At 56.9% G+C, this 8,297-nt stretch overlaps 1 long non-coding RNA gene across 1 annotated transcript; it reads left to right on the forward strand.

Annotated features, from left to right (window-relative positions):
• Nucleotides 1-1,592: 1,592 nt before the first annotated feature.
• LOC115285951 lies at nucleotides 1,593-6,846 on the forward strand. The gene is made up of 3 exons (XR_003905769.1): nucleotides 1,593-3,736; nucleotides 4,363-4,849; nucleotides 5,685-6,846. It is a non-coding gene; the product is annotated as an uncharacterized LOC115285951 (long non-coding RNA).
• The last annotated feature ends 1,451 nt before the right edge of the window (nucleotides 6,847-8,297 follow it).

Consider the following 8,297-nt stretch of genomic DNA (forward strand, 5'->3'; position numbering starts at 1 on the left):
GAGCCTCCACTGTAAGAAGGTGGCAGTGTTGCCACCCCATGAGGGTGGTTGAAGGAAGGACTTGTCAGTCTGGAGAGTGCCCCAGACCCCTGTGGTGATCCAGGGCGGTGGGTGTGTCTGCTCCACCGCTCGCTGAGGCCGGGTGAGGGGCCCGCTTTCCCTCACCATCCGAGCCCTGCTGCCTGGGCAGGAGCTGGGACTCAGAAGCTAGGAAGGCTGGATTCCTAACCTCTAGCCTTGCCCACTCTGGCGTTGAGGAACGCCCGTGAGCAGAGAGAACGTCACGTGGAGTCCGGGGGTTGCCTTCTCTTGCATCTCTAGGAGCCTCTCTGGCAGCTTCTAGCAATTGTGAAAATCCACACGCAGCAGGTCTGCCTGAGACTCCAGAGCCTCTTCCTACCTCCCAGTCCTCTGTTGCTGCCCTGTCCCCTGCCTGTGGGAACCGCCCTCTCCGAACACCGAGGGAGCCACCACCACCCGGGTACTTCCAGAAAACCAGGTAGGCTGGGCTGGAGCGGGCAGAGCCCTGAAGGGCAACGCTGGGCCCCAGGGGAAGTTCACCCTCACCAGGGAGGGGCTGGACAGAGCTCACAGGGAGTGACCGGGAAAGGACACGCAGCCACCATGGGAGACGGAGCAGGCCATGGGAGACGGAGCAGGGGGGTGCGCGGCAGGTGCAGTGGGTTTGGAGGTGGTGGGGGGCAGGCTGTTTTCCTGGAAGCTCCCATGAAGCGGGATCGCAGGGCACTGAAAGGTGGGGCGAACCAGGAGCAGCAAGCACGAGCCTGGGCTGTCCAGGCAGATACAACAGCGTACGAAGAGGTGTGGTCATGAACATGGCCTTGGAGCCAGCACATGCAGCTCCATTTTCCAGGAGTGCTGGAACAGGTGCCCCCAGCTGGGTGGGCGGGGGCGGGGCCCAGGGAGGGCTGTGGCATCGCTCACCAGGGACCAGGGACCCAGGGAAAGCCAGGCCAGGAGGAAGGGGCAGAAGCTCCGGACCTGGCTGTGGCCCTCAGACCCCTGCAGTGGAACCCAACCAACTGCATTTGAGAAGGAAGTTCAGGTCTGGAGCAGGGAAACTCGGCAGCCTTGCTGGCTGCCTGCATCACTGCTCACAAAGCAGCCAGTGACGCTTTAGACGCATATTCTCAGCATCTGCAGCCCTGGCCACGTCTCTCCAGTGGCTTCTGCTACCCTTGGGGTGAAATCCAAAGTCCTTACGGGGGCCTGGCTCTAAAAGGCCTGCCTGAAAGAGCCCCTGGCTTCCTACCTCTGCCCGCATCTCTGACCTTGGCCCTGCCAATCGTGAATTGTGGCCTGGCCTCCTCACTTTAGTGCCTTTGGCGCTGCTGTGCCCTTGGGCCAGAGCTGTCTGCCCCAGCCATTTGCTGGGCTCTCTGTCTCCTCCCTCCCTCTCTGCTCAAATCACCGCATTATGAGAAAGGCCAACCCTAGGGACACCTGGGTGGCTCAGTCAGTTAATACACAGTTTGTGGGTTCTACCCGCCCTGTTGGGCTCTGTTGAGAGCTCAGAACCTGGAGCCTGCTTCAAATTCTGTGTCTCTCTCTCTGCCCCTCCTCCCCCTTTCTCTCAAAAATAAACAAACATTTAAAAAAAAAGAGAGAAAGGCCAACCCTGAGATGGGTCCTGTAACTAGCACCCCATCCCTCTCCATTCCATGACCTGCTTCATTTATCTCCAGAAGCTCCAACATTGTGAGTGTGTTATGAGGCTTGCTCACCCGATTGTTGGTTCAGCGAGGGCAAGGCTGGGTTAGTCTTGTTCTTTCCTGAACCTTGGATCTCAGAAGGGGCACTAGCACAAAGAAGACCGTCAATAAGTAAGTGTTGAATGAATGGATGCATAATGTAGGGCGGCCTGGCAGGGAGGTAGAGGAAAAGGAGTCGCTCACTCATCCTGGTGGGAGCTGACAGTGCGTGTCTTCTGGTCACCGACAGGCCTGGCAGCTCTTTGGGTGCCTGCCCTGTGTCCCCTACTCAGGACCTTGTGCTCAGTGGCGCCACATGCCAGGGTCTGAGGGCTTCAGACTAACGGGCCATGTGAGGGCTGCGATCTGCCTCCGCCCATCTGAGGAGAAGCCCGATCCCCTTCCTGGACTCGAGCCCCGCCTGCCCTGTCCTGCTGCAGACGAAACCAGGCGGAGAGGGGCAGGGCCCAGGCGCAGGGGAACCTGACTGTCCCCCCTGATCAGGATTCTGCCCCTTGTCCAAGAGCTCACTCTGACACCCTTTCTCAGGTAAATGAGCCTTTAAGGAGTATGACAGTATGCTGGGGCCCCATGTCTGTCCGTCATCCCGGAGAGGACAGGGTGCCAAAGTGCCCAGGGAGCCTGCGAGGGTGACCGGAAGTTATGAACGCCTGTGGGGCTGAGCCCAGGAACCTCTGCCTTCACGGCAGCAACAGGAAGCTAGTGTGGAGGGCTGGTTTGCAGCCGGCCCTGCCTCGGGGCTGCTGACTGCACCACTCCACATCCCTCCCACGTGCTGCTGGACACCGCAGGCCTGCTCACCCCGCCTTTGTGCAGGCCCCCCTGTGCAGTGATGTCATCCAGCTGCTCTGGGAGAAGACAAAACAGAGATTTGGCTCAGAAACGCCACTGTGTGTGTGTGTGTGTGTGTGTGTGTGTGTGTGTGTGTGTGTGTGTGTGTGTGTGTGTGTTGGGTGGGGGGAGCCAGAAAGGGGGCTGGATTGAAGTCAAAGCTGGTGCAAGGCTGAGCAGCCCATGTGACGGGACAGCCACACACTGAGGTCCCCCAGGAAGGACGCAGCCCCACCCGGCTGTGGAGCTGTGGGGCCCCAGGAGGGCTCGGGGCAGCCATCCGAGACCAACCTGGCACTAGCGGGAGCCCTCAGCCCTAAAGCACCAGAGGCTTCCCACCCGACTGTGTCCTCAGGCAGCCCCCTAGACTCTGCAGAGCATTCTAGAAGGGTTACCGGCAGGTGTGGAGGGATCACATTCTAGAAGTTTCCACGTTCCCTGGCCCATTCAGTGGGGCTCCTTTTGCTCATCATGTTTCATGTCCTTTGGCAAATGCACATCGTGTTTTACTTAAATGCAATTCCCTGAAAACTGACTCACTGGAGTGTTCAGTCAGTCTGATGACATCCTCTGTTGTAGTTAATGAATACAGAGAGGCACTTTTGAGAGAGGAAAATGATGTGTCATTGTTTTGTGTTTTCTGAAATCTATAGGTACCAAGAGGCTACCTCTGTCCTGAAGCCAGTGTTTCAGTTTCTCCCGGAATGGGGGGCACGGGTGGGGGGTAAACTCCGTCACCTGCCACCTGGGCCTGCCTTGCCCCCTCTAGGCCGCTCTGCCAGCACCCACCCTGCTCTCCCCAGAGCCCACCCCAGCCCTGAATCCCAGCTCTGCCGATAGCCAGCCGTGTGACCCCTAACACGTTCCTCTAGCCCTGCCATGCCTCAGGTTCCGTCATCAGTGCAGTGAGGACCTCGACGGCACTGCCCTGTTGAAGCAGTGCTCAGCACGGTGAATATTGGGTCTTGTTGGTGCCGTTTTGGGGAAGACAGTTGTCACCAGGAATATGAAGTCCTCCCATTCCAGAGGGAAGCTGTGTGTGCAGCGTGGGGTTCAGGAAGCCCTCTTTCCCTCCATGTGCCCATCGCAGAGCCAAGTGACACAGGACGTCATCGGTGATCTGGTTGACGTACCTCCCCATGTCCCCGGAAAACCTCCTCCTTGCCCTGCAGGTGAGGAACCCAGGGAAGGGTGGGGTGAGAACAGGGGCCTCGGTTCTTCCTTTTTGTGAGCAGGAACTTGGTCTGCCTCCTCGCCTCCCTTCCCTCCTCTGCTGTCTCTGAACATCCCATGACATCCACGCTGAGTACCTTGGAGTGGACACAGTTATCCGAGAGGCACAGGGACTGGGCGGGTATGGGATGCCATTCTAAGGGGACAGAGCAATGACTCCACGCTCCTCACAGGATTTCTAGAATCCCTGGTATCAAGGAACCAGGGGTGACCTCCGGCTCTGAGCTTGGCCGGAGGCTGGCACCCAGTCGACAAACACAACTCCTTTCCAGAACCAGCCTCTGGGCTTCCTTCAACCAACTTCAGCTGAAGCCAAAGGACTTACTGTCTTTTCCTGGAGAGAAAGGAAGTCTTCAATATACATGAACTTGGGGTTGAGATCATCAAACAAATTTCTTCCAGGCCTAGAAGTTTCATGGGGGAGCAAGGAGGAGGGTTAACCCTTAAACCAAAAAACAATACTAAAGAAAGAGAACGGGAAACTCACACTTAATGAGAGGTCTTAGCCCTTTGGGGTTTTGGGGTAATTCATGCCACCATAATGTTCGTTCTGTTTGGTTCTTAGGCTCCTCAAGGGGGAAAGACAGCCTTGCCCTGGTCCTTCCCAAGTGGCCAACCTGCTTCTGCTTACACACCTCCTGTGATGGGGCACTCACTACCTCCCAGGCTGTCCCTTGTATCATTCCTACCTCCCACAACCAGAATGTGCTTTAGGTAACCATGAAGTCACTCCAGGGAGCCCTCCACATGGCAGTGGTCGAGAACCTAAACTCCGAACCAAGCTGCTTGCGTTAGAGCCCCAGCGCCACCACTCACAAGCTGTGTTCCAATGGCCAACAAGCTACGCCTCTCTGTGCCTCCCTGGACTCACCTGCCAAATGGAGATCACATGAAGCACTCATCCCACAGAGTTGTTGAGGGGATAAAGAGAGGAAGCTCGTGCGACAGTGCTTGGCACCTGGTGTTACACGCGTGTTTGATGTGATTCTTTTCTAAACTGCCATGACTTAGGGCACCCACCTGCCCGTCTTTTCCTGGGATCCTCCGCTCAGGTCTGTGAATCCATGGTGGGGGAGGGGGGAACTTCCCCAGGCACCAGGACTCCTGGCTCAGACTCACCCCCAGGCATCCAGCTCCCCAAGGCACAGCCACTCCACCAGGGGGACCAGGCCAGCGGGAGGTCTGGGCCGTAGGTGCTGCTCTGTCACGCTTAAGTTCTTTTGCCCGTGTAAGGACATAGGTCTGAATCAACTGACTCTGACCTTGGAGGCCTAGGTGTCGGCTTCTCAGAATCATTAGACAATAGAAGGGCACAGTTGCCCAAGGAAGGAGGGACAACCTTTGTAACACCCAATCAGGAAAGGCCCGTTAACACCTTTAACATTTCTAAGGGCGGGCCTAAAGATAGAAATCATGTCCTATGTGAGGGTCCTGGGCCCACTCTGTGATTGGTCAATACTCTAAATGTTGTGATTGGCTCCCACTAAAAGTATCGATGTATGGTTAAAGTTACTGCCAGTATTGATAGGGGATAGGGATTGGACCACTGTGCCTGTGTCGCGATTTCCTGTAACGCCCCCTTCCCAAAACTCATAAAAGCCCTACTCCACCATGTTCGGGGCTCTCCACATGGATCCACTGAATTGATGAGGTGTGTGAGCCTGAGCTTTATAAGCCTATAATAAAACTGCCCTTTGCTTTTGCATGCATGACTCGGTCTCCCTGGCAGTCTCTGGTTTTTCTGGTGATATTGGAAATCTGGGTATAACACCCAAAGCCCAGGTCCCAAATTTCAAACAACCCTCCCTTCTGGATGGTGGCCTCTTGGGACTGTATTTGTTTCCTGTTCACACGGAGGCTCTTCTAGTAACTCTGAATTTCTCCCAGGGAGGGCTGGTGGCTCTCACTGTCTCCACCTCTGCTGGGGACTCCATGCAGCTGTCGATGCTGGAGAGCATCTAACTTCAGCCACCACCTGCTCCCAAGCCTCAGGGGCTGGTGAAGGAGCCACGTTCCAAGCAGTATCCCCTGGGCATCGGGGATACTTTGTCCAGGCAGAGCCCAGCCACAAGGGAAAGCTTGGGGACTGAAGCCACCTCCTGAGACAGAGCTAGCTCACCTCCGCGAGGACACAGCAGCCGAGGAAGAGAGCCGCACGGCACGAGAAAACAAGAGTCCTGTCTCCACTGCACCCTGCCCACTCCGCATGTTTGGACCAAACTGGATTCCCACGGAGACCTCAGCCATCCGTGCGTCTGCCAGTGGGGACCAGGGAGAGCATCCTCCGTCCTTCCTGTCCTCACCGGACATAGCCCTGTAGACATCTGGAGGCACTTCCGGTCCCCAGAAATGCCTCAGCAGCCCCTTGCCTGGCCCTCTGCCGGGATTGTGCCAGTGTGCCCATCGGAAGCAGCTAGCTGAGGGAAGCGCATGGCGAAGACATTAGGCGAGGCAAACGTGGCTCGGGTGGGGACTGGCTGGGCAGCCCCCGTGGGTCTTTGGTGAACGAGCACCTTCGAGGGGGCCCATCCCTCTCAGTGCTCAGGAAGCCAAGTTCCCACCTGCCACGCGCTCGCCAAGCTGTGCTCCATTTAATTCTAAGGCTTCCTGGTAGAGGGTCTCAGCCCATTTCACAGAAGGGCAAACTGAGCTTCTGAGATGTTGAGGACGACTGGGGTGACCCTGTGTCTTGGACTGTTCCCCAGTGAGGAATTTTTTGAGATACTGGGTTTTGGATGCTAAAGCCGGCGTGGTGCAGGATGGGACACTTGGTCACCTGACTAGTGAATTGACAGAGCCAGGGTGTGAGACCAGGCTGGTCTGCGGCCTCAGCCTGCACTGCTTGCACTGACCCCGCCGTGGAAACCAGGGGGTTTTAGAGGGTTTCCCTCCGCAGCTGAGCCAGAGTCCCAGGCCCTGTCCTCTTCTGGGGTTGGGCTGGGTTCAGTCAGCAAACTGGGCGGAGGGAGGCCCGAAACTCAGCAGGGGCAAGAATGAAAGAACTCGGGGCGCCTGGGTGGCTCAGTTGGTTAAGCGTCCGACTTAAGCTCAGGTTGTGATCTCGCGGTTCGTGGATTCAAGCCCCGAGTCGGGCTCTGTGCTGACAGCTGGAGCCTGGCCCCTGCTTGGGATTCTCTCTCTACCCCTCTCTCTGCCTGTCCACTGCTTGCACGCTCTCTCTCTCTCAAAATAAACATTAAAAAAAAAAAAAAGAGGAGGAAAGAACTGTCTTCTTAGGCATCAGCTGTTGGAAAGAATGTGTTTTTCCAAACACTATTTTAAAAAAGCTTTTGCCTGTTTGGATGCTCCACATAGATTTCTTTGCAACCCTGGGACAAGGTTAGACCGTTTTGGTTTGGAGCGTTCTTTCAGAAGGAAACTCCAGAAGAATGCTATCGCTTTGTTTTCTGTCTTTATTCTTTTTAATACAGTGTCTTGGAGGAACTGTCGGCTGGAAATCTAAACAGGGGTCTGCAGCCTGTCTCCGTCCTGGGCTTTGGGACCTCTTTTCCCCCCGCAACCTGGGAGGTGGCTCTGTTTCCAGTTAAGGATACCGGCAGAGGACGGCGCTTGTCCCCCGGTCCTCAGGCGTGGGCAGGGCCCGGGACCGCTGGTCTCGGGATTGTCCTGTTCGGGCCGCTTGGGAGTCCTGGCGGGACTCCATTCACCCCACAAACTTCCAGCCGCCTCCTGGGCCTGAGCAGGATGAACTAACACTGAAACCAGGCAGTGGTGGGGACGCTGACGGCACTTCCCACCCTCCTGTCCCCCTTTCCCCCCTGCTGAGGCCGCTGGACGCCACTAGGGCGCTAAACGGAGAAGCAAGTGCCTACTAACGCGGTGGCTGGGCTCAAGGCCCAGCACCCAGAGAGGGGCCAAGGCTAGTCTGAGAGTCCAGCTCCCTTCCGAAGACACAGGGCGGGAGCAGCTCACTTCTGCCCTTGAAGAACTGGGGGACTGGCGGGGTGGGGGGAGGAGGGGTCTGGGGAAGACCTCTCTTTGTGAGCCTGGGTCTGGGCCAAGCTAATGCCGCTCTGTCACCTTGATCATCAGGCTGACCCCTCTGTTACTTAGAGTCTTTTTTTTTTTTTTTTTTTGAGAGAGAGACCGTGCAAGTCGGGGAGGAGCAGAGAGAGGGGGAGAATCCCAAGCAGGCTCTGCACTGTGAGCAGAGAGCCCCACATGGGGCTCCATCCCACAAACCGTAACATAAGACCTGAGCTGAAACCAAGAGTTGGACGCTTAGCCGGCTGAACCCCCCGGACGCCCCTGTGGTGACTCGATGCTAATACAGTGGTGGGGATGGAGGAAGACAGAAGCACCACGTTTGGGACAGGAGTGGCCCGTGGCTCTTCACGAAGTCGTCGCTGTGCCTGCAGAGTGGACAGCCTGGCCCCTGGGTTCCTGGACCTTCAAGCTGTGATTGAACCCAAGGGATCCCAGCAGAGACAGCCTGCAGCCATCCTTCCACGCTAGAGCCGCACACACGGCCGGCTGGTG

Source organism: Suricata suricatta, chromosome 2 (assembly GCF_006229205.1).
Source record: "Suricata suricatta isolate VVHF042 chromosome 2, meerkat_22Aug2017_6uvM2_HiC, whole genome shotgun sequence".
Lineage (NCBI taxonomy): Eukaryota > Metazoa > Chordata > Mammalia > Carnivora > Herpestidae > Suricata > Suricata suricatta.